Raw genomic sequence first — 26,929 nt, forward strand, 5'->3', positions numbered from 1 at the left:
GGTGGAGGGAGTCATTCCTGCAGCTGTACTTCCGGTCGGCATTTTGTTCTGAGAGGGAGCGAGAGAGACACACACAGGATCGGATCCTTTCTCCTCCTCTTCCTTCCCCTCTTGTTCTTCCCCCTCCCCCACTCCCCGCTCGGTACCGACTCACTGTGCCCAGGTTGCCACCTCCCCCACCCTCCTGCACTCGCGTATCCAGAGAAAGCGGCGGCGGCCCATTGGCAGTTGCCGCCGCCCCCCCCCCCCCCCCCCTTCTTCTTCTTCTTCTTCCTCCTCCTCCTCCTTCTTCTTCTTCTTCTTCCCCCCGACTAACCCCCGCTGCGGCTTGGAGTGTGTCTCGGAACTGGTTCGGTTTGGCCCGGGTTGATGTTGTGAAGCAGGCTAAAGGGTAAGAGATTTGTCTCAGCCGCTCACACCCTAGCTCTACATGTTCGCTGCACTGAGGAGACGGAAGAGGAGCCATCCCCCCTCTCGGCCCGGATTATTGTTGTTATATTATCTTCCCTCCTCTGCCTGCTCCGCGGTGGCGGCGGCCTAGCAGCGGCGGCAGCTCCTCTGAGGAGGGAGGGGACGGATTTCTCTTCCCCTCTCTCGGATTCTCGTTGGATTCAGACGCCGATTTGCTCAGGTAATCCCCCCTCCTTGTCTCCCTTTCCCCTCCCTGCCTTCTCCAGCAGCGGGCTGGGCCTCCCAGCCCAGGCGGCCCAGCACTGCCGGGAGCAGAGGGGATTAGCTGTTATCCGGGGTAGAGGGGAATAAGTGACAACCAGAAGTGTTTATTTAGCAGCCTCTCTTTCTGCTCGCTTGGTTTTGGTGGAGGAGATTGTTTTCTCCTGGGCTGCTGAGGGGCCCAGGCCCGGTGGAGAGCGCAGGCCTGCCGGCCAGCACCTTTACTCTAACTCGGAGATTAGAAAGGCGAAGCAGCTTCTCAGTGACAGGCCTCAACCATGAGAGGAGCAGGAGGAGGAGGAAACAATACAACTAGTCGCAAATGTGTACTGATCTTTTTGCCATATTTACAACTTCACGAGGGCAAGGAAGGAAGATCCCAGTGCAGACAGCTTTCTGAAGCGGGAAAGGACTAAGTAGAGGAATAGAGGAAGAGAGACAATGTAACTACCCAGAAACAAAAGTATCAGCTCTCTTTGCTGTTACTTTCTCCTTTTAACCAACTCTGTTCTGAACAATCAAAAGTTCGAATGCATATTTATTTAAAATGTGCAGAGGTTTAATCTCTAAATAATATAGCGATTGACTAGTGCATAAATCACTTAGTATGTTTATAGCGTAAAACTAGCGCTTGTGGGGTGATTGACACAACGCACATACCTGCAGACTCAGGAAATACAGATAGACAAGCATATTGTGTCAGGTACTCCACACAATCTCAGTGTTCATGTGCCGTGTACTTTACAGGAATATATACTAAATTCAGATGAAATACTGTTTTATACTCTTTACACACGACCCCTCTCTCATTTTCTGTTAAGTGCTATGTTTATGACATGTCAGGGGCCAAGGCAAAGATGAGATCTTACCTTAAGTACTAAAAGTAAATTTAATTAAGTGAAAAGTGAGGAACACTTAGTAAGTGTCATCCTTTCTTGTTGGGCCATATCACTTTGAGATCCTGAGGTTGTTATTGGCTGTTTGTGTCCATGATGTTTGAATATATAATTAGGTGTCATTTTAACAGGTGAAATGTGTTTTGTAAATTATGGTTGATTAAGTGTCAGGTCTTTATTTATAAATGGTAGCTAATTTTTACAGTAAATATTGGACTTACTGTGTGGTAGAGTTGAGGGTGTTATTAAAAACTGAGGTAGTTTTAAAATAATAATAATAAAAATACTCCTACAGAAATTACATAATTGATGGAAATTTTAAGATACCAATTTTCATCTTTCATATAGAAAGGAAATAGAAAATGGCAAACAACTATCAACATTACATAGTTTTTCAATTTTTTTAGTAGTTTTTTTTAGTTGTTCAGGCAGATCTGTTGTAATAAGTGGTTAATGTGTCTAGTAAAGTGACTTTCTGGTATATTGTGTTTAGAATCTTACAAACTCTACTATCATGTCTCTGAGTGCCCTGATACATGTTTAAAAGGGTAAAGTTAATATAGCTGTCACGTAGAAAGTGTGTTTTTAATGCTGTAAATCTGTGTAGTAGTCACTAGCATGTCTGTGATTCGTATTGGTCAGGGATCAGTTTGAATTTTAAAAAGCCTGAAGATCCTGCTGAGCCCCAATCCCGGCCTCCCTCCCTCTTACTAATCTCCCATTCCTGTCTTTGTGCTGCCTGGTCCTGTTAGACACTTTGCAACAGGGCCTCAGGCCTATGTGCGGGGAGAGGAACTATTTACACCTCGAAAAAGGAGGTTTTTATTTTTAAACGTTGTGAGTTGCAGAGGAAGCTGCTAGTTATCTCCAACTGTCCCTATTTCTGTGTGTAGCTGAATTGCTGTTTTCTTTTGGTCTGTAGTATGTAGAGGCCGAGTGTAACTGCTTTACAGGAAAGAAAGGACTATGCAGTAGTTTTAGTTCTTAGGTAGTTTTCATCGTCAGGAAGCAGCATGAGCTCTAGCATTTCTTTTGTTCTCTGTTTCAAACAGCTCTTATTTTAATAAAAATGGGTTGGTTAAGCTAACAGTAATGAACTTCTCTGACTTATATTTCATTTAAGGAGGTTTGCTTTAAATATACCAGATAAGAGCAGGAAATGAGCTACTGTGGTTATGTAGTACCTGTCAAGTTTATCTTGCCAGGGTTGTGTTTATGGTGGTTTTTTTTTTTTTTTTTTTTTTTTTTTTTTTCCATCGTAAAGTATGCACTTTTCTGGTGTGAAAAATAGAAGTATTTATAGATGGAAATTTAAGATTATGCCTATTTTTAATTTGTAATGAGTTTTTTTGATTTTGTTCTTCTGAGCCATATGAGGTTAATTCTGAATTAGTTGCATTATCACAGTTTGTGTAGTTTTAAATTTATCTCAGAAAAATATATATAGCATACAGAAATAGTTAATGTGGAAATGTTTATAAGATGACTTATTTTTGGTTTAGATTGTATTTAGAGAGTGTGTGGGAAGCAGGACTGTTACTTTAATACTTCTTTTTCCCTAGTGGTAGGGGTTTATACTGGTCCACTGCTTATCTCAAGAGCTAGCTGCTTAAGAAGGATGTAGTTATTTTATTCATGTTATAGAAATACAAAATTAATTTTTCTCAAGGTGTTAGTTGTAACAATTATTTTAACTGAAAGAGGAAAATATTTAATATTTTATATTTTATGTTGTGCTTTTGACTACCTTGTACATTTTGAATTTCTCCTGTGTACAGGTTTTATTTTTTTTTTTTTCCTTAACCTTTGCTATTTTTTAAAGCTGTTTTTATACTTTTTAAACATTTTTTTTTTTATATTTTGATTTAGGAGAAGCAGAACAGGATCAGAGAATTAAAATTATACCACTAAAACTATTTGCAGATCCTTGTTCCATGTAAGAGTAGATGTACCCTGGTGTAACCTCGTTGCATGTTTGAGACTCTGTGTACATTAATGTTCATATGACTCTTCATGCAGAATCAAGGCAATAGATGGTTCTAACCCAAGAAAATGACTGTGTGGTTTTTTTTTTGTTTGTGTGTTTTGGTTTTTTTTGTGTTTGTATGACCATTAAGGTAATACAGCCTTAATCCTAAATGTTTCATGTATGAATTCCTCTATAATATAAATATATTATAATTTGAAGGATGCTAGATGAAAAATAGTCAAACTGTGAATTGATTTGAGCCAGGATTTGGTATAACAAGTTTCCTATTGCAATTTTCTGTGTGTTCAGTGGGAAGTGTGGTACTTTTGTGTGCGTATATTAGAAAATGTTAAAGTAATGATATTAAATTTATATTAACATTTTCTTCATAACTATTGCACAAAAAATGCAAAGTTATTGGACAATTACTAGTAAATAGAAGAAAAAAATATACTTCTGTTCTGAATATCTAGATACAGGAAAGAAATTAAGTTTTCAAATTCAAAAATGTATGCTTTCTAGGATTTATTCTAGAGGACTATATAATATTCATCAATGTGTGGACGTTTCAACAGCAATTACGGGCATACTTAACTGGAAAAATATGAGTTGCGATAACTTTAGAATTTGGTGTCTGGTAGATGTGTGGTGGATCATCCTGTGTTAGAACAACTTTTTAGTATTGCAAAATACATCAAGAGAAATATTTAACACTAGGAAAAAACCTGTTCATTTCAATATGATATGGCTTATTTTCAATCTTGCCTTTCATCTGCCTTTATTAGAAGTAGTACAGGTTAGGTTAGCTTCTGATTTTGAATCATCAACAGTAATGAGCACTCAGTTGCACAGAGATATCTACAAGGAAATACCCGAAATTGGTGACGCGTGTATTATTGCTAATAACCCTGTATAACAACGATCCTTTTTAATAATCGAAAAGATAAGTCCTTTTGAAATGACAATTGCAAAAGTTGCTCTTTACATGAGAGAGCAACTACAATGTATTGAGTGTTGTCTAGGTACAGATGAGGGACGAGTTGAGAGTATATGGGTGAGAATTAAGGGGCAGGCTGGCAGGGGTGATACTGTTGTGGATGTCTATTATAGGCTACCAGATCAGGGAGAGGAAGTTGATGAGGCCTTCTACAGGCAGCTGAGAGCAGCCTCACAGTCACAGGCCCTGGTTGTTGTGGGGGATTTTAACTTCCCTGATGTTTGCTGGAAGGACTAAGCCAGCCAGCCACAGTCCAGGAGGTTCCTCCAGTGCCTTGATGATAACTTTCTGTTGCAAATGGTGGAGGAGCCGACTAGGAGAGGTGCATTGCTGGACTTCATCCTCACTAACAAGGAGGGTCTGGTTGAAGCGGTAAAGGTTGAGGGCTGCCTGGGTTGCAGTGACCATGAGATGGTGGAGTTCAGCATCTTGTGTGGCAGGAACAGAATAGCAAGCAGAATTGCAACCCTGGACTTCAGCAAGGCAAACTTAGGCCTTTTCAGGCAACTGCTGAGGGAAATCCCATGGGCAAGGCTGCTTGAAGGTAAAGGGCCCCAAGATAGTTGGTTAGTGTTCAGGAACTGCTTCTACTGGGCACAGGATCAGAGCATCCTGACATGTAGGAAGTCAAGGAAGGGAGCCAGGAGACCTGCATGGTTAAACAGGGAACTGCTGGGTATGCTCAAGTGGAAGAGGAGAGTTTATAGATCATGGAAGGAGGGGCTGGCCACTTGGGAAGAATATAAGGCTGTTGTCAGAGGGTGTAGGGAGGCAACTAGGAAAGATAAGGCCTCCTTAGAATTAAACCTGGCGAGAGGGGTCAAGGACAACAGAAAGAGCTTTTTCAAATACATAGCAGATAAAACTACCACCAGAGGCAATGTAGGCCCACTGATGAACGAGGTGTGTTCCCTGGTGACAGAAGATACAGAGAAGGCAGAGTTACTGAACGCCACCTTTGTCTACTCTGCCGGAAGCTGTCCTGAGGAGCCCCGTACCTCTGAGGCCCCAGAGGAAGTCAGGAAAACGGGGGAGTTTGCTTCGGTTGATGAGGACTGGGTTAGGGAGCAATTAGACAATCTGGACAATCATAAATCCATGGGTCTGGATGGGATGTACCCGCGGGTGCTGAGGGAGCTGGCTGACGTCATTGCTGGACTGCTCTTCATCATCTTTGCCAAGTCTTGGGAAATGGGAGAGGTGCCTGAGGACTGGAGGAAAGCAAATGTTACTCCAGTCTTCAAAAAGGGCAAGAAGGAGGACCCGGGTAACTATAGACCTTTCAGCTTCACCTTCATCCCTGGGAAGGTGATGGAACAAGTTATCCTTGGTGCCATCTCAGGGCACATCAAGGATAAGAGGGTCATTAGGGGCAGTCAACATGGCTTCACCAAGGGGAAGTTGTGCTTGACCAACCTCATTGACTTTTATGAGGACATAACAAGGTGGATAGATGATGGCAGGGTGGTGGATGTTGTCTACCTTGACTTGAGTAAGGCATTTGACACAGTATTCCACAGCATCCTTACAGCTAAACTGAGGGAGTGCGGTCTGGACAATCCGGTAGTGAGGTGGACTGCAAACTGGCTGAAGGGAAGAAGCTAGAGAGTCATGGTCAATGGGGCGGAGTCTAGTTGGAGGCCAGTATCTAGTGGAGTGCCTCAGGGGTCAGTACTGGGGCCTACGTTATTCAGTATATTCATGAATGATTTGGATAAATGATTTGGAGAAAAAACTTCTCAGTAAGGGTGACAGAGCACTGGAACAGGCTGCCCAGGGAGGTTGTGGAGTCTCCTTCTCTGGAGACATTCAAGACCCACCTGGACATGTTCCTGTGTGACCTCACGTAGGCGTTCCTGCTCCAGCAGGGGGATTGGACTAGATGATCTTTTGAGGTCCCTTCCAATCCCAAACATACTGTGATACTGTGGATGAGGAATAGAGTGCACTATCAGCAATTTGCTGATGACACCAAACTGCGAGGAATGACTGACACGCCAGAAGGCTGTGCCACCATCCATTGAGACCTGGACGGGCTGGAGAGTTGGGCAGGGAAAAATGTAATGAAATATGACAAGGGAAAGTGTAGAGTCTTGCATCTGGGCAGGAACAACCCCAGGTTCCAGTATAAATTGGGGAATGACCTATTAGAGAGCAGCGTAGGGGAAAGGGACCTGGGGGTCCTGTTGGACAGCAGGGTGTCCATGAGCCAGCACTGTGCCCTTGTGGCCAGGAAGGCCAATGGTACCTGGGGTGGATTCGAAGGGGGGTGGTTAGTAGGTGGAGAGAGGTTCTCCTTCCCCTCTGCTCTGCCTTGGTGAGACCACACCTGGAATATTTTGTTCAGTTCTGGGCCCCTCAGTTCCAGCAGGACAGGGAACTGCTGGAGAGAGTCCAGCACAGGGCAACAAAGATGATTAAGGGAGTGGAGCATCTCCCGAGTGAGGAAAGGCTGAGGGAGCTGGGTCTCTTTAGCTTGGAGGAGACTGAGGGGTGACCTTATTAATGTTTACAAATATATAAAGGGTGAGTGTCATGAGGATAGAGCCAGGCTCTTCTCGGTGACAAGGGGTAATGGGTTCAAACTGAAACACAAGAAAGTTCCACTTAAATTTGAGAAGAAACTTCTTCTCATGAAGGGTAACAGCAGTGGAACAGGCTGCCCGGGGGGTTGTGGAGTCTCCTTCGCTGGAGGCATTCAAACCTGCCTGGACACATTCCTGTGCAGCCTCATCTAAGTGTTCCTGCTCCGTCAGAGGGATTAGGCTAGGTGATCTTTTGAGGTCCCTTCCAGTCCCTAACATTCTGTGAATCTGTGACAATTGTTAAAGGCTTATATTTTGAAAACCTTTAGTATAATTAGTTTATATATTTGGTTTTATTTTATTAGTGTTACATGCATACTTCTTCATAGCTGGTCCTGACCTCTGATGTATGTGGGAGAAAAGTGCTTTGTATTGATATCTGCTGCACCCCAGGAGTGAGGAAATTGTGTTTGAGGAGGTTGTGCAGTACTGAGGATTTGTCTCACTTCCTGTCACTACTGTTCACTATGGAAAATCTCGCTCCCAAAAGGGAAGGGAGAAAGGATTTTGGCTCAACTCTATGTAGAAAATAGAAGGAATTACAGTGAAATTGAACAAAGTTGTTGAGGCTCTACTTGAAGGTGACTACTTGGTTCATACGAATAACTTAAAAACTAAATCAAAACACTGAAGAACATTTTTCATGTTAAAGTCTTTAAGCAGGAAAAAATTCATGAGAAGTTTAATTTTTCTGTATTTACTATGTGTATCAGTTTGTTCTAAGTGGCTTTCCAGTCAGAGATCTCAGAATTCTTTATACGGGCAGATGTTTTCGTTTTTCATACTATTGCTGTGGCTTGATTTGAAGCACTTTTTTTCTTGAAGGAGTCTGTACGTGTAGACATGCAATGCTTTTTACAGGAACAGTGTTAAAAAACACTAGACTGCAAAGTCAGGTACTCAGATAAGGGAACAACAGACTAAGATTGTAGAAACAAATGTAATCTTTCTTTCTTCTCCATACACTGGGCCTTTGACTTCATTACTGTATTTTCTCTGCACCGTCCTGGCCCCAATTCAATTCCTTATACAGTGCATGGGAAATCATAGCTGACTTGTATACTGTTATAACCTTGTTGATGTATTTGTTTTTCTTTGTCATTCAGTGTGCTTTATTACCTGCTGTATACCATTCAAATCTTTCATTAATGCTGAAGTGTTTTAATCTATTCATTTGTAGGAATTATCTCAAAATATGCGTATGCACTTCACAAATGAGATTTTTTGCACATCTGTAAAATATTAATTTAGTTTTACAGATGGAAGACTGAAACGGAGTCCAGTAGTGAGTTTGAAAATTGCTTATGAACTTTGTGTAATTTGACATGCTTTATTCTTGAGATTTTGAGAGTTACTTTACAGCACTTAGGAAGTTCATAACATTGTTTTCTTTGACTTTATTTTTGGTTGTGATTGCCTTGCATTTTAACGTCAGGCTTATTGTTTCTCGTGGTGGATTCTGAAGAAGCATAGAATGAGTTTTTGCTGATGACCTTAAAAATCTATTTGGTTTCAACTGTCTTGACCATGCCAAGAGCTGGACAAGAATATTTCCTGTCCTGAAAAATTACAAGAATCATCGTCCATATTGTGAGGAAACCAAAATATCTTGAAGTTTATCTGAAAGAACAGAGAAAACAACTAGATAATAAACCAAATCCTGCAAGTAATTAAATGACTTGCTTGCAGTATCATAGAATAGAACCATAGAATAGTCTGGGTTGGAAGGGACCTTCAAAGCTCATCTAGTCCACCCCCCCTGCAATAAGCAGGGACATCTTCAACCAGATCAGGTTGCTCACAGCCCTGTCCAGCCTGGCATTGAATGTCTCCAGGGATGGGGCATCTGCCACCTCTTGGGCAACCTGTTTCAGTATTTTACCACTCTCATTGTAAAGAAAAAAAAATAAAAATTCCTTCCATGCCTAGCCTGAATCTCCCCTCCTGTAGTTTAAAACCATTACCCCTTGCCCTGCTGCAACAGGCCCTGCTAAAAAGTCTGTCCCCATCTTTCTTATAGGCCCCTTTTAAGTACTGAATGGCCGCAATAAGGTCTCTCTAGAGCCTTCTCTTTTCCAGGCTGAACAACCCCAACTCTCTCAGACTTTCCTCATAGCAGAGGTGTTCCATTCCTCTGATCATCTTGGTGGCCTCCTCTGGCCCCTCTCCAACAGATTCCATGTCTTTCCTGCTTTGGGGCTCCAGAGCTGGACGCAATATTCCAGCTAGGGTCTCACCAGAGCAGAGTAGAGGGGCAGAATGACCTCCCTCGATCTTCTGACTACACTCATTTGATGCAGCCCAAGATACGATTTGCCATCTGGGCTGCAAGAGCACATTACTGGCTTATGTCCAATATTTCATCCACTAGTATTGGAGACAGAGGTTCAAACTATTATTCTGTTAACTTTCAGCAGGAACTAACAACCCTGGAGAGTATTCTAAGCATTGGTTATTGACTGTTAGGGATAAAACTCTGCCTCTTTAATTGATAATTGTTGCAGTTCATGTAAACTGGTTCAATGGAAACCTCTGCAGTCTAGTGGTCAGACCATTTCATTGTGATGTCAGTTTGTAGTCCAGCTGTTGTATGGCTCTCTTAGGAATGCAAGACTGTACAGAGTTGTAGTAAGCATGTTCCAAGCCAGAACATTGCTTTTGGGATACAGGAAGTCCAGGTTCAAATGCCTGATCTGTATCAGGCAAAGAAGTTCTTGAGTTTTTCCTTCCCCATATGGCTTTTTATGTTCTAATCATATGCTCTAGGCATGACCCAGAAGCTGTGGGTGTATTATGGAACAGGTAGAACTTTTATTTCTTTCCTTGTGATGGAAATTTTCTGTGAAAATAAGCTGCACTTTTTTTTTTTTTTAAGAAGAGTTGTTTTTTACGAACTGGTAGTTTGCAGAAAAAGATCTCTTGGATGGGAAACTTTTTTTAATTGACTGGATTTATTAACTACATTTTACTGAAAATCCTTAGTAAAAAAGTGTAATGTCCCAAAGAAGGCATCTCTGTTTACTGTTAACTCTGATTTGTTTCATATGTCATATGCCATATATGAGGCAGGGATCCCGTGAATAACAAAACCAATATATGATCATTTAATGAATGACTATTATAATGCACAAGGGACTGAATTGTAGGTGTAAGCAAACATAATTCTAACATTTCTTAATACTTTAATGCTTCGTTTTATAGTTCTAACTTTTTTTTTCTTTATAATGTTCTTTAATAATGTTCTTTATCATGTTCTTTGAATGTAAATGTGTCTGTGACAGTGTAACCCCTATCTCTCATGTTTGAGCTGACAATCTCTCCTCTGTGTTGACCAGGTACTCCAAAAGGATAAGATTACAAATACTTTCTCTGAAATTTTGTTTTCAGGTCTTAGGTTTTAATAGAGACTGTTCCACTGTCTTCTATGTTATCTTCCATTCAGATACGTTGCTTCCTCTTTTTCTTCAAATATGCTTTCTGGATATTAATGATGAGGGGAAATTTAGAGAGCCCTCATCAGATGCTGTGTACAGCAACTGTCTTGGCACCTGTAGAGAAAAGCTAGAACATGCCTTTTGCAGTCTTAAAGCTGGGAAAATTTAATAAGACTGTGGTGAGAACTAATGGACAGTGCTTTGTGGAGATCTAAAATCAGTTTAACTTTGATTTAGTGTAGAGCGAGATAAGGACCAAGCAAAACAAGTCGATTCAATGTGAATCACGCTAAGCCATTTATTACAGAAACAAGTCTCCTTATATACGTAACTATATTCTAATCACGCGTCCACGCTCCAAGCATGGATTTGTTAAATGAGTATCGTGGGCTGTCTGTGCGCTGGAGTCTCACTGATGATACGTCCGATGATTCATGCCACGCCAGGACCCCCGTGATTGAGGAACGCCCCTCTTTCTCACAGCAGACTCTGTTCTCGAAGTGGCCTTGAGATACCTTTGAGCCTGACTAATTCAGTAACAGGTCTTAATCTATCAAAACCCATCCACAATTTAGTTTACTGAAGGGAAAACTAAAAATCTGCCTGATGATTTGTCAAATTCCTAGTTCAAACTAAGGAGACATGATAACTTCTTACTACAGTGGGTGCTAGGTTGTTATATTGTTGTTTTTTTTGGGGGTTTTTTTGGTTTTTTTTTTTCTTTGTTTTTTAGTTTGTGTTTTTTTTTGTTTTTAATCATGAGAAAGGAATTTCCTTGTACTAGCATTCTCAGTGATGATTGGTTCTTCTTGGCAGGTTCCTTAAATACTGTTGTTGAGGCATAACCTGTAACACAGAGAAACTTCAGTGTATCCTATTAAAATTTGGCAGTTATGAGCAATTGAAACGTTACTTGACGGAGTTGCTAGTCAACTTTAAGAATGCATGTTGTTTCCTGCTTGTTTTCTATAAGTGAGGCTGGTAGTGACTTCTCTCAGTTTCTTAACACTTAATGTTTAAAGGCACTGATTTTACTTCTGACTTTGCTAAACTTGAGTAATTTGGGCTGAAATCTTCCATGCTATTATTAACTAAGGCTGAGAAGGTAAGGGTGACTGAGGGTGAAAAGGAGTTAGGTAGCTGGTTCCAAGCGCAGTCTGCAGTGGACCCACAGCCCGTGGCCAAACAGCCAAAAACTCCCCCACTGGCACACACAGAAGGGGGGGGGGGCGATAGTGCAGAAGAATGGAAGCTTGCAATGATAAGGACCAGCAGGAGGAAGAGACCCCAAAGCTTGGACTGCCCTTGCAGAACTGCTTCACTGGTCTGCAGACTGAAAGACCCATCATATCAGGAGAGACACTGGAGCTGAGTAAGGCAGCCCAATCTGCTCCTTGTATAACAACCAGAGCAACTAAGAAAAGGCAATGGGTGATAGTAGCAGGTGATTCTCTTCTGAGAGGTATGGAGGCACCCGTTTGCTGACCTGGCGCACACTCTAGAGAGATGTGCTGATTACCAGGGGATATGAACCTTGGGTGCCTCATGTAGTACACTGACTATTATCTGCTGCTGTTGTTGCACATGGGCACCAGTGATACAGCCAGGAGCAGTCTGAGGAGTATCAAGAAGGATTACAGAACCCTGGGAGTGGCAGTAAGGGACTCTGGAGCACAAGTAGCTTTTTTTCCATCAATCCACCCAGTCAAAGGGCAGGGATTTGAAAGGGCCAGTCAAATCTGACGAATCGACAAACGGTTACAGGACTAGTGCCACAGCCAGGAGTTTGGTTACTTAGACCATGGGACTTGCTTTGAGGAACCTGGTCTACTGAGGGCTGATGGGGTCCATCTGTCAGAGAAGGGGAAGAACATCTTTGGTCATAGGCTTGCCAAGCTGGTGAAGAGGGCTTTAAACTAAAGTTGCTGAGGGAGGGGAACCTCAGTCCATTGCACTCCTACCAGCTTGATGCCAGTGCCAGCAATAGATGCCCAGGGCCTGGAGAAGGGTCACAGGTCAGCAAGAGAGCACCTGGAGAGCAGCATAAAGGAATTCCAGCCAGTAAGTCAGGTTCATCAGGGGCCCAACTTAAATGCCTCTATGCAAATATACGTAGCATGGGGAATAAACAAGAGGAGTTAGCCCTGTAGACATACACGCATCTCTATGATCTTATTGGCATCATGAAGACATGGTGGGATGGCTCCTATGACTGGAGTGTTGGAAGGATACAGGCTCTTTAGGAAGGACAGGTAGGGGAGACAAGGAGAGGGTGTTGCCCTCTTTGTCAATGACCAGCTGGAGCGCATGGAGCTCTGCCTGGGGATGGATGAGGAGCCAACCGAGAGCTCCAATCTGGTCAGGATTAAAGTGAGGGCAGGGACAGGTGACATTATAGTGGGGATCTGCTACAGGCTACCTGACCAGAAAGATTAAGCTGATGAGGCCCTCTATAGACAGATAGGAGCAGCCTCATGTTCACAAGCCCTGCTCCTCATGTGGGACTTCAGCCACCCCAATATCTGTTTGGAGGGACAACACAGCAAGGCATAAGCAATCCAGGAGCTTCCTGGAATGCATCAATGATAACTTCCTTCTCCAAGTGACAGAGGAGCCAATGAGGAGAGGTGCTATGCTGGACCTTGTTCTCACCAACAAGGAGTGACTGATGGGGAATATGAAGCTCAAAGGCAGCCTTGGCTGCAGTGACCATGAAATGGTGGAGTTCAAGATCCTTAGGGCAGCAAGGAGGGTGCACAGCAAGCTTACTACCCTGGACTTCAGGAGAGCAGACTTTGACCTTTTCAGGGATCTACTTGGTAGAGTACCATGGGATAAAGCCCTGGAGTGAAGAGGGGCCTGAGAAAGCTGGTTAATATTCAAGGTTCACCTCCTCCAAGCTCAGGAGTGAGGCATCCCAACAAAGAGGAAGTCAGGCAAAAATGCCAGGAGACCTGCATGGATGAACAAGGAGCTCCTGGACAAACTCAAACACGAAAAGGAAGTGTACAGAGGGTAGAAGCAAGGGCAAGTAGCCTGGGAGGAGGAATTGTCCGAGCAGCCAGGGATCAGGTTAGGAAAGCTAAAGCCCTGGTAGAATTAAATCTGGCCAGGGATGTCAAGGGCAACAAGAAAAGCTTCTATAGGTATGTCGGTTATAAAAGGAAGACTAGGGAAAATGTGGGCCCTCTCCAGAAGGAAACGGGAGACCCAGATACCTGGGATATAGAGAAGGCTTGGGTAGTCAACAATTTTTTGCCTCAGTCTTCACTGGCAATTGTTCTATTCATACCGCCTAAGTTGCAGAAGGCAAAGGCAGGGACTGGGAGAATGAAGAACTGCCCTCTGTAGGAGATCAGGTTCAAGACCATTTAAGGAACCTGAAGATGGACAAGTCCATGGGACCTGATGAGACACATCCACGGGTCCTGAGGGAACTGGCAGATGAAGTTGCTAAGCTACTGCCCATCATATTTGAGAAGTTGTGGCAGTCTGGTGAAGTTCCCACTGACTGGGGAAGTGGAAACATCACCCCCATTTTTAAAAAAGGAAAAAAAGAAGACACAGTGAACTACAGGCTGGTCAGTCTCACCACTCTGCCCAGCAAGATCACAGAGCAGATCCTCTTGGAAACTATGCTAAGGCACATGAAAAACAGAGAGGTGATTGGTGACAGCCAAGATGGCTTCATTAAGGGCCAAAAGTGCCTGACAAATTTGGTGGCCTTCTATGATGGGGTCACAGCGTTGCTAGATAAGGGAAGAGTTGTAGAGCGAGATAAGGACCAAGCAAAACAAGTCGATTCAATGTGAATCACGCTAAGCCATTTATTACAGAAACAAGTCTCCTTATATACGTAACTATATTCTAATCACGCGTCCACGCTCCAAGCATGGATTCGTTAAATGAGGATCGTGGGCTGTCCGTGCTCTGGAGTCTCACTGATGATACGTCCGATGATTCATGCCATGCCAGGACCCCGGTGATTGAGGAACGCCCCTCTTTCTCACAGCAGACTCTGTTCTCGTAGTGGCCTTGAGATACCTTTGAGCCTGACTAATTCAGCAACAGGTCTTAATCTATCAAAACCCATCCACACTTCCCCCTTTCTTTTCCTGAATTAATCAGGCCCCTTAAACCGCACGGTGCATCATTTTTGAAATATACTGCAACATAGAACACGTGATTAACAACATAATTACAATTACATATAATGCAGTTAAACCTTACTTAATAAGATCAAACAACTACCTGCCTATTCTTAAAACCTTAATTCTACTATGACAACCTTATTAACACACTATTTTAATAGATTCAAAATAACCAGACAAGTTAATACAATATATTGTCTTAAATTCCTAAAAGATTTATAACTGCGCAGTTTATAGGGTAACATACTTAATATCATCAGCATATACTAATAATTGAATTAATATCTTAAAAGTTATCTTAACCTATTTAAAAGATCAATAGCGTAACCTTAATATCCCTTCTAAAACTTTATCAGTTGCTGAACTTAGATTACTATGATAGAGATATCTCATAATTTTACCTTATCTATGCATTGACTATCTAATCATAATATCACCCTTTTGGATCTCCTGCTGATTGTTCAAATGGCCATTCTCCACAGAAGGTACACCACCTGCTTGCTAATAGGCTTCTAGACCACCAGGTCTGCGAGCATCTGTAACACTGAATTAGGATCCATGGTTTACATCTGAAACAGTCCTCACAACTTATCTCCCTCCTGTCCATCTGCATCCGTTGAATCTTTGTTGAATCCACTTCAATCCTTGGCCTGTAATGACACAAACATAACCTTTTCCCCAGGTTATCAATTGATGTGGCCTTTTTAATGGACTAGTGATTTGACCATAACTAATGTAGGTTCTTTCTGATTTAGCATGGTTTTGGGTCATACTTGCAAAGTATTTCATCACATACAATGCTTTTGACAATTGGTTTTGTGGTGCTTCCCCTACTTCCCTCTTTTTTTTTTTTTTTTTTTTTTTGGTCAAACAAACAAGCAAACAAAAATTCAGAACCAGATATGTGCGTTGGATCTTGACTACGTACTCAAAATCACAAATCAAATTTAGAGGTTCCTCCTTAAAAAACTCTAAGTAATTTAAAGCTGTGCCAAGTTCTGCTAATTGAGTTGAACCTTCAGTAATTTTTACAGAATGACTCCAATTGTTATCTTCACACCAAACCACTACAGCTTTATGAGACTTCCCAGAACCATCAACAAAAACTTTGCAAGTATGTAGGATCAGACCAAATACAAGTATGGCCTATGACCTGATGTTAAAGGCTTGCAGGTTCTGCAGCAATTTACGTTTATGCATGCCAAAAGCTGTGTTGTTAAGAAAACCAGCTAGTGCAATTTACAAAGACATAGATTACAAATAAAAAAAAATCAGAATTAAATCTCACAAATGGTACATATATGACAAAAGGATCATGGTCTATTAAGACTTAAATTCATTCCCTGCATTTTCTTGATCAGAGTGACAATTGGTATATAACAGTCGGTATATCAGTTTGCTAGCAATCTCATCATACTGTCCCACAATAGCCACAGGTTGTTTCTATGTTGTAGCTATAAATAGACAAATCTGTAAGTCCAATCGAATGCAGTCAGCCTGTAAGGTTGTCATAAATTCATTCCTCAAAGTTTCTGACTCCACTTTGGCTGTCATATTTATTGGGTATTGTTTTCCCTTACCGGATCGAAGTCCTGTTTCAGATCTATCAGTGTAGTGTTTGCCTTATCAAAACATTGGCTGTTAATAGTAGTGGAAATACAGCATTTGAAATTTCCTTGGAGATTTCTAACTTGCACAAGCAGATCTGCGCCATCCCAGCAGCTTCTTGTAGGCCATGCAACTAAACAGAATTCTCAGAAAACGTTATTTGAGCTTACAATTTACTTAGCAAATCTCAGCTTAAGAGAGGTATAGGACTTTCTGGCAAATATAAGAATTCATGTATTAAAACTTTGTTCCAAATTTGGCATTCCACTGGTCACAAAAAATGGCCTTTCTTTCGTTCTCTCCCATGACCTCAAAAACTAGCATGATGAGTTTACTGAGAAGTCTCTTACAACTAATTACCACAGAATAAGTCTATTAAAAAAATTTTTGGTTTAATTTTCCAGTTTCATTAGAACTATGCATCCACTGGTGATGCCTTTAAATTTCACCCTCAGACTCCTTCATGCAGTATCACAGCTCTCTAGCAGTAACATTGCTTGGGGGAGGGGCACGGGGGGAATAAAACTTCCCTCTCGCCCCCATCTGAGATGGCAAGACGTCCAGCCCAGCATGAAAACACATCAGGTTGAACTCCACATCAAACCAATCTGGCTCCACTCCACACCCAAATCAGTACCAGTCTGACCCAGAGAAGCACTGAACACTGTGACCCCCCAAAGCTGACCAGTGTGAAAAGACTGACTTCAGCAAGGAGGTAAAATTATGAGTTCTTTTCCCCAGATGTGCCAAAACCGAGGAAACAAGACAGAAGCAAAAATAAACACCAACAACCTCTGATTCAAAGCCGAAAAACAACACAGTGCCACAACAAAAATGGATGACAATACTTCAGGGAAAAAAAAGGACAGAGCTGGGGGAGTTAAGCCCCCCTTTCTCTGCTTAGCAGCGGGAAAACAGGTTTCTCCATTTTTTTTTTTTCGTTCTCTTCTTCCTGCAGTTCAGATATAGTCAAGGTCACACAGCTGGTACGAGGTGGGAGGCTCTGGTAAACTCCTCAGTTACAATGAGCTGCACATAGGCCTGGGATGTTTTGGTCTTTTGTTTTCCCATTTCATTTCAGCCATAATACACTTTATATGCAATTTCAAGTAGCTCAGCAGTAGTTACATTCCTTAGCTCTATTTACCTTTTACAATTTAGAGATGTCAAAAAACAGTATAAACCAGTACAATAAACATAAATCCATTATTCTATTTTCCTCAATCGAAATCAGTTAATACTCTAGCAACTTTTAAATACAATCTCTTCTAAATGCACATCTATCATAGCATTTTAACAATTTAAATGCTTTTCTAACAATATAAGCAATTACTCTAATGTGTAAGGATGCATCCTAAGGGGGAGCAAGGTGGAATTTTAGCAGTGGAACCGGTTCCCATTTTGTAATTATCTCCCCAAACAAGGTTCTTTTGGTACCAAATATGAATATACAAACTAAAATACTGAGCTCAGATATGAAAAGCATATACCAAGTTCAAATATGCAGATGGATCACAGTTACACCAATTTAAGAAAACATCTCAATTTTTTATATTGCACCTTTGGGCCGCTCACTGCTCAGCCAGGTGGAGGTACCTCTGGGTCTCCCTGACAAAAAAGGTCAGTTGCGCGCTGAAACCCATCCACACCCGCCGACTCGGACTGAGCAAGGCCTTCTTTTGTTTTGTTTTGTTCTAGTGTCTCATCTGGTGCGCTACAGCTGTTATTCCAAAACCAGGATTCTTTACATGATGTGCATACAGAAAAACCAAATCCAGCACACCGAGAGGAGACACAGCCTGTCACAGAGTTGCGCAAGTCTGAATGCTGGAATAAAGCTAGCATGCTAGAGAAAAAAAAATAACAGCTACTACACACAAAATTTACTATAACATTCACGCAGTAAAGAACTAAATTACTCATGATCTTCTGAATTATCACAAAATGCACATTTTGAGTCAACGGATTCTCATGATTAACAGACTGTGAACTTATCGTACCATATAGCACAGACCTACCAAAATTGCAACATACTTAAACAGATACCCACAAAGAAAACAGGTTAATGAGGAAAGCATCTTGCAGACTTTAACAAGTTTTCTGTGACCTGTGTGTTATCAGTTAACTCTCTCTCAGCTTGTTGAAGTTCAAAGCACCCTGCCTGTAAAACTGTCTGAAATGATTTAATGATCTCTTGTAGGGATTTATTTTGTCCTGCTCTTCTCGCCCTAAAAACAACATTAATCGCAAGAAGATTCTATTTTCCGGACACTTTTCCCAATCATTTAAGTTATACCGCAGCCACCATTAATTACAATATTTTACAAGATCTTCCTTCCTTATAATTCCGAGTGCTTTCCTAAGTTTTAAAACACCTCCCAATACTGATTTTTTAGGAACACAACTGAAAACAATTATTCCTGACCCCATCTTGCAAGTAAAAACCTTGAGAAGGGGGGGGAGGGAGGGGGAGGAAGGCACAGGGCTGCTTGCAGCGAGAATAGGAAAAGTGGGAGAAGGTTTTACAGCACACTTAAAAACAACTAGTAAAACAATTAACTCACATTCCTGACAAGCTGCTTGATTTTCAGAGAGGCAATACACAGGAGCACATAATATGTACTGGAAAACTTGCAAATAACACGTTGATAGCAAACATTAGCATTCTCTACTGCTAATCTCAACACTAGTGCTTCCTTAGCTTCTAAGATTTTGGCCTGCTTACTGATGGCGTCTTGAAGATGGTCAATAAATTGCATGTAATTCTCGTTGGGATGCTGATTAATAGTTGCAAATGATTTGGCACCTCTCTCATAGCTTGATGTGCAAGATCTGTTGACTGCCTCAGGATTTCAGAAACTTATCGTGTCTGTAGTTGTGGTGTGTCGATTAGTGTCTCTTCTAGGAGTTGTGGGACACCTGCCCCCCTCGACGAATCCTCATTGTTCTGTCCTAAATGATCTATAGCTGTTACATTTCACACAGTTCTTTTGACAAATTATCTGACTCCAGTTCCTTGGACTGCTTGGTCTCTTTAGGGTCATGTGATGGTATGGGAGGCCATCCACTCGGTAATTTTCCTCCTCCCGGCCCAGACTGCTGAATCAGTGCCGCTGGCACAACAGGGGATGGAGTGGGGAGGGGGTCAAAAGACACGATCCGGGTAAACTTCATAGTCATTTTTAGGTTTGTTATCAGGTTGCAACGCTGGAAAAATTCTGGCAACGGTAGCCCGCTCAGCCTTAAAGTCTTTTAAGGTGGAAATTTTAAGCTTCCATTTAGTCGCTAGTGATTTAGTTTCTTTATCATCTCCATTGCTGACCCTATTCCATAATTTCTGCCTTTTATCATCCCAAAGTTAACGTTTAAAAGCCTTCTCGTTTTCTCCCGGGTAGCCTTTAATTCTATACCGAATTAGTAGTCCACATATGTTACTTTCTTCTTATTTAAGTCCTCTCATAGAGAGAATAGGCAGGAGGAGTTTAACTACGGCTTCTTCCTCAAAGGATTTATTTTGCCCCATAACTTCACTCTTCCCTCCTCCCGCTCCCAGCCGCTCACCCTTTTACGGTGACTTCTTCAACAACGCGGAACGTCCGTACGCCTCCGCCCGGTTCTCAGTCCAGCTGATCCGCCTCCGGCTGGGCCGCTCTAGGCTTTTCCCCAACTTCAGTGGTACGCCGATCAGAGTATCACGTCGGGGTCACCAGATGTAGAGCGAGATAAGGACCAAGCAAAACAAGTTGGTTCAATGTGAATCACGCTAAGCCATTTATTACAGAAACAAGTCTCCTTATATACGTAACTATATTCTAATCACGCGTCCACGCTCCAAGCATGGATTAGTTAAATGAGTATCGTGGGCTGTCCGTGCTCTGGAGTCTCACTGATGATACGTCCGATGATTCATGCCACGCCAGGACCCTCGTGATTGAGGAACGCCCCTCTTTCTCACAGCAGACTCTGTTCTCGAAGTGGCCTTGAGATACCTTTGAGCCTGACTAATTCAGCAACAGGTCTTAATCTATCAAAACCCATCCACAAAGAGTGATTGACATCATCTACCTGGACTTGTGCAAAACATTTGATACTGTCCTGCATGACATCCTTGTCTCTAAATTGGAGAGATGAATTTGACAGATGGATCACTTGGTGGATAAGCAATTGGCTGGATGGTCACACTCATAGTTGCAGTCAACAGCTAAATGTCCAAGTGAAGAACAGTGATGACTGATGTTCCTCAGGGGTCAGTTATTGGGACCGGTGCAGTTTAACATCTTAGTGACATGGACGGTGGGATTGAGGGCACCTTCAGAAAGTTTGCTGAAAACACCGAGCTGAGTGGTGCAGTTGATATGCCTGAGAGAAGGGATGCCATCCAGAGGGACCTTGACAGGCTTGACAGGTGGGCCCATGCAAACTTCATGAAGTTCAACAAGGTCAAGTACAGGGTCCTGCACATGGGTCAGGGCAATCCCAAGCACAAATACAGACTGGAGAATGGATTCAGAGCAGCCCTGAGGAGAAAGACTTGGGGGTGTTGGTTGATGAGAAGCTCAATGTGACCTGGCAACATGTGCTCGCAGGCCAGAAAGCCAACCGTATCCTGGGCTGCATCAAAAAAAGTGTGATCAGCAGGTCGAGTGAGGTGACTCTCCCCCTCTGCTTTTGTGGGACCACACCTGGAGTACTGCTCTGGGGCCCCCAACATAAAGAGGACATGGACATGTTGGAGGGCCATAAAGATGATTGGAGGGCTAGAGCACTTCTCCTGTGAGGACAGGCTGAGAGAGTTGAGGTTGTTCAGCCTGGAGAAGAGAAGGCTCCAAGGAGACCTTAATGTGGCCTTTCAGTACTTAAAGGGGACCTACAAGAAATCTGTAGAGGGACTTTTAGCAAGAGTGTGTAGTGATAGGACAAGGGTTAATGGCTTTAAAATGAAAGAGGGGAGATTTAGATTAGATATAAGAAATTCTTCCCCATGAGGGTAGTGAGGCACTGGAACAAGTTGCCCAGAGATGTTGTGGATGCCCTCTTCCTGGAATTGTTCAAGGCCAGGTTGGATGGGGCTTTGAGCAACCTGGTCTAGTGGAAGATGTCCCTGCCCATGGCAGGGGGGTTGGAACTAGATGATTTTTAAGGTCCCTTCCAACCCAAACCATTCTATGGTTATATGACTGACTCAGTAAAGCTTAAAGCTGAAATAGTTCACTGGCTCCTAAGGCTAATGCTAGAGAAAACAAACATTTTAAAAATATAATTTTACTTTTTCTTCAAGTCAATCAGACACCTCTCTTCTTTAGGAGAGGAATTTGAGTGAGGTGACTTTTTGCATTAGGGATGTCCATTTTGTTGCCATTTGATAATTTGTCCATAAATTGGGCAAGTTATTTGTGTTGTAAAAAATAGCCAACTTCTCTGGTTGTAGGCATTAAAGTTCAAAAATATTGTATGCACAACAGGACTTTTCTAATAAGTATAGTTCAAAACAGTGAGATGTGGTACAGAGTGTTTGTTTTCTGGTGTCCATTCCCTGCTTATCCACAGTGCTGATTCATTTGAATATGGAAAAGACAAGAACTGAGGTTGCAGGTGGCTGAAAGGGTGAACATATGGAGGAGAAGAGTGGTGAACTGGAACCAGACTTACACAGATGAGTGGGCAGGAACTGGGAGGAGAGTAGGAGCTTGGAGTTCCTAAGGAAGTAATGACTGATCTGAGAGGGCTGGATAAAAGAGCTGGTGGGGCATATATAACTGTCTGTAGTGAAGATACAGGAAGAGCTGTGAAACAGCCTTAGCAAGAAACTGAGACTGAAGGGTACTATGGAATTGGGTGTACAGTCAAGGGAAACAGTTTAAGGATAGGAATGAGTGGGAAGTATGTACTGAGAGAGACCAGAGAGGGGAAGAACAAATTGCCTGAGAAGCTAGAAGTACAAAACAAGGGTTGGCTGAGCAAAGCCATTAAACTCTGCTCTAGAGGCAGAATTCTCAATTTTCTCACAGGCTTTTCTGTAATGTGTATTGTAATATTGGAATGCTTCACAAATACTTATTTGTTTAATGTTTTTGAGGAGAGCATGTAATCATGCAGGTTGGAACTGAGATGCAAAAGTTGGTCTTTATAACTTTGGAAGTCCAACTGGAGCAACTGTAGGACCTGGATATGAAATTAATTTGATTTTTTTTTTTTTTTTTTGTGTATCATAATGTGTGTGATAATATTAAAACAGATTTTGTTAATTTTGGTCATAAATATGACTAATCAGTGCTTTTTCAAATTCAGCTTCAGAGCATGCAGAAAGAAAGGAACACAGAAATATTTGCCATTAGTAATAAAAATAGAATCAGATTGCCAAGATTGGCATTTTTCTGTTTCTTGCTATCTGATCTGTGGCCTCTTTCACTTCATACTTCTCTTGCATTTTTATTCTAAGTTGGAGAGTCATGTATACAACAGACCATACAGCCTTATGAATAGCCTCTGATTCTTTTCCAGAGCAGATCCTTTCTGTAAGCTGAATGAAGATTTGGCCCAGGGGTGGGAGGGGAATGTCACGTAATTATATAATCCAAAGACTGTCAGAAATCTTGAGCACAAGGAGTATTTATTAAATTTTATTAAAATTTGCAAATGTGATCTTTCAGCTGGGGTGGTATGGGATTTCCTGGTACAAATCTAGAAAGCTTTCAGTTTGATACACAGAAAAAGTAATGTTTGAGTATTTGTTGATATCAACTTTTCTTTGTGGAATGTTCTGTTTTAGAGGGCTTTTTAAAAGTCAGATCTTCAACATAATTTTTTTCAGTTATATGAATTTTAACATATGGAAATGTATTTAATATATCTTTTTAAGCATTGCCTTGTAAAACAGCTGTCACAGTGCAGTAAGTAAATTTTGTAATCTTGATTTCTGCATCATTAAAAGGAATTGGAGTGAGATAAAAAAGGGACTTTGCTGAACAGGTCAGCCCCTGAGTGTCAATCACAAGTTTGAGATGTGTGAGCATGCAAAATGAAGCTTGCAACTTCTGTGGTGCTGAGTAAAGGATGCATACTGGTTAGTATTGAAGATATTTCTACCTTCTGAGAGTTTAAATCAATTTATTTGATAATCTATTCCATCTTTTAGGCTTTTCACTGTTCTAATTAATTTTCTTAGCACTTTGATATAGTACTACGTCAACAAGAGGAGAAGGGAATACTTGCTACCCCATAAAATCTTAGAGCCAATTGAATGGATAGTGACAAATGCTGGATCTGTCTAGCATGATGTAAAGTGTAGTCATGTTATCTATAGAAAGTGAAAAAAACCAAAAGGTATAGTTTAACCAACTTTTGTAATTATCTAAATATTATTACAGGAACAAGCCATCATAATACTGCAAGGTAAACATTCTCAGTTTTCACTTCGCACTGTAATCTTAGCCTGCAACCTAGAGGAAGAATAATCACCAAATGACAGAATGGTTGGGGTTGGAAGGGACCTCTGGAGATCATCTAGTCCAATTCCCTTGCTAAAGGGAGATTCACCTAGAGCAGGTCGCAAAGGAATGCATCCAGATGGGTTTTGAATGTCTCCAGAGAAGGAGGCTCTACAACCTCTCTGGGCAGCCTGTTCCAGTGCTCTGTCACCCTCAAAGTAAAGAAGCTTCTCTTCATATTCAGATGGAAGCTCCTATGCTTCAGTCTGTGCCTGTTGCCCCTCATCCAATCGTTGGGCACCACTGAAAAGAGTCTGGTCCCATCCTCTTGACACCCACCCTTGAGATATTTATAAGCATTGATGAGATCCCCTCTCAGCCTTCTCCAGGCTGAACAGACCCAGCTCTGTCTTTCCTCATAAGAAAGATGCTCCAGACCCCCTTCATCATCTTCATAGCCTGCTGCTGGACTCTTTCCAGTAATTCCGTCTTAAACTGGGGAGCCCAGAACTGGACACAGTACTCCAGATATGGCCTCACCAGGGCGGAGTAGAGGGGGAGGATAACCTGTTGGTCACACTTCTCTTAATGCACCCCAGGTACCATTGGCCTTCTTGTCCACAAGGGCACATGGCTGACTCATGGTCAACCTGTTGTCCACCAGAACTCCCAGGTCCTTCTCTGCAGTGCTGCTTTCCAGAAGGTTCACCCCTAACCTGTACTGATACATGGGGTTATTCCTCCACAGGTGCAGGACCCTACACTTGCCCTTGTTGAATTCCATCAGGTGATGTAAAACAGGGGTGTCAAACTCATTTTAACTGGGGGCCACATCAGCTTCGCAGTTGCCTTCAAAGGGCCAAATGTAATTTTAGGACTGTATAAATGCAGGAGTAACTACTCTCACTGAATTCCTGCGTAAGGTTATCCTTTATACAAAATTATACTGTAAAAATGTAGGAGTAACTACTCCTGATGTAGAAGGTGGAGGTATTATAAAAGAAAAATCCCAAAGCCTTGCAACTTTTGAAGTTTCCAGCACATTATTGGCAGAGAGCATTTTTGTACCCTTTGTCTAGTCAGGTATCATATGCAGCTTGTGCCTTATGACTCTTGAAACTGAATGACTGGTATTAAATTGTAAAGAAATGCCTTTTTCCACCTACTGATCAAGAGAGCTCAGTCAAGTTTTGGCAGAAATCCTGACAATAGGAGAACAAGTTTTTTTTTTTATTTTTTTATTTTTAAGTTAACCAAGAGTTCAAAACAAAATGACACAGTGAATTGCAATACACTGTTTTTGGGAAACGGCATACAAATCAATATTTTTAAATAATTTTTTTTTTTTTTTTTTTTTACAGTCTGGTTAAATTTTACTGTAACCATGTATTTTGGATTTAACTTTGGATTTGCCGTTTGCTTAGTAGGTCTCACTGAATTCCTGTGTAAGGTTATCCTTAAAACAAAATTATACCCTGATCTCCAAAACTGTTGGTGGTACTTGATCTAGGCAGTTTCAAAGATTGTCTCAGTTTCTACGATCAAAGGCTGACTTATAATGCTTGTTCATAATTTCTCAAAGCACCAGGTGCTGGAGCATGTAGGCTGAAACTGGTAAAAGTGAGGGAAATCTTTCTTAGCTGACCTAGGTGATGGAATTGCTTTTCAGAGGGATTAAAAACACGTACAAGTATTATAAGTGTAAGAATTAACTTAAAAAATTCAATGAAAAGCTTTTAGATAAGAAGGGTGTTTTCCTTTGCATCATGTGTTACCTAACATGTGGGATCTATTCTTAGTTGAACTTTGTTGTTAGTGGGACTGTGTCTGATTGTGAGTAGTATAAAAACTGACACAGCCTATGATTAAATAATTTGCTGGACTATTGCAGTTTTGTGAAGTGGTTACAACTGAAACTAAGTGCTGTATATGCCTGGATAGGTTTGAGGTATCTTTAGTCCTACTCAAACGAAAGCCTCCATTTCTTCTTACTGCTCATGCTGACAGAAAGATTAGTATTGTTTTGAATATGTCATGCTACAAACAGCAATGCAGAAAATATAAGCAACTGCAGGTATTTAATCTTTCGATCAATAAGTTACTTAACATGCAAGTCCTTTAATCAAGTTTTGCTCTGTTATGTTCAAAACTTAATTTTTTAATTACTTGGTACAGTTTTTTTTCTTACATGAACTATGTTAAATGAATGTGAGAAGATTAAAATTATGCATTCTATCCATTTATTGTTGTAGCTCTATCCCTGCTTGTCAGTCTCGCGCTGAAGTGCTTTTGCTATTAAGAACGTCAGCCTATTTTGAACAGTGACTGCTAGTGATGTTTAATTATATGGTAATTTTTAGTTTAGTGGTGTGGACAGGCTGCTATCTTTCAAGTTAAAGTATGATCACTCAATTTGGATTGCTCTGTCATTTGTTAAAAGTGGGATCGCTTAGCTATTTAGGTGGAGTGGCAAACTTAGGAATAAATTATTTACTTGGAATAGGTTACTCTTACCTCTGAAACTAGTTTGGCTTATGGCTTTGACAATTTTAGAGAATATGAGGAGAATTCTGTTAAGGAAAAAAAAGCACGAATGTAAACAGGCAACCAACCCCAAACCTCGATAAATTAAATTTACCTTTATGAAGGTATGATATTAATTCTTTTGCATATTTCCCTGATTTTAACTGTCATTGTTATCCAAATTGAGATGGTGATGTCATTTATTCTAAGGATTCCCCTTATTGGCTTGGGATAACCTTGTTTTAAGAATTGTTTCCAGTATTTTGCTGTTACTGAATGCACTTTGACTTTTTAACACCATGACATTTTTACGTACATTATTTTTCTCTACTATTTTTTCTTTTCTGAACAGTAAGAATCAGAGAAGGCTTTTTCATATTTTTATATTACAACTTTCAGGTTGCATATGTTATGTTCAAAATTATCCCTTTGTAATAGAGGAGAAGAAAAGCAACAAAACCAAACCATATCAGTAGTTACAGAATTTGAAAATGCTTGTTCTTAGTAAATTTGATCATACATTTAATTTTGTGATGGTAATTTCCAAAAGATAGAGAGAGAGATTTAAGGATGTTGTCATTGTATGAGCCTTATTCCTTGTTCACAGAATTCAAGCATAAGATTTTTTTGCTAAAAGCTTGAAAGAACTACCTGCAGTTTAATGGAC

At 41.3% G+C, this 26,929-nt stretch overlaps 1 protein-coding gene across 1 annotated transcript in view; it reads left to right on the forward strand.

Annotated features, from left to right (window-relative positions):
• Positions 1-317: 317 nt before the first annotated feature.
• LOC308051434 (nipped-B-like protein) overlaps positions 318-26,929 on the forward strand; it is a 198,798-nt gene continuing 172,186 nt past the window's right edge. Inside the window, exon 1 of the mRNA XM_080361861.1 lies at positions 318-631. The gene's annotated coding sequence lies outside the window, so the exon portion shown is untranslated. The remainder of the gene's footprint in view (positions 632-26,929) is intronic.

This window comes from Nesoenas mayeri (assembly GCF_963082525.1).
Source record: "Nesoenas mayeri genome assembly, chromosome: W".
NCBI classification, from domain to species: Eukaryota; Metazoa; Chordata; class Aves; order Columbiformes; family Columbidae; genus Nesoenas; species Nesoenas mayeri.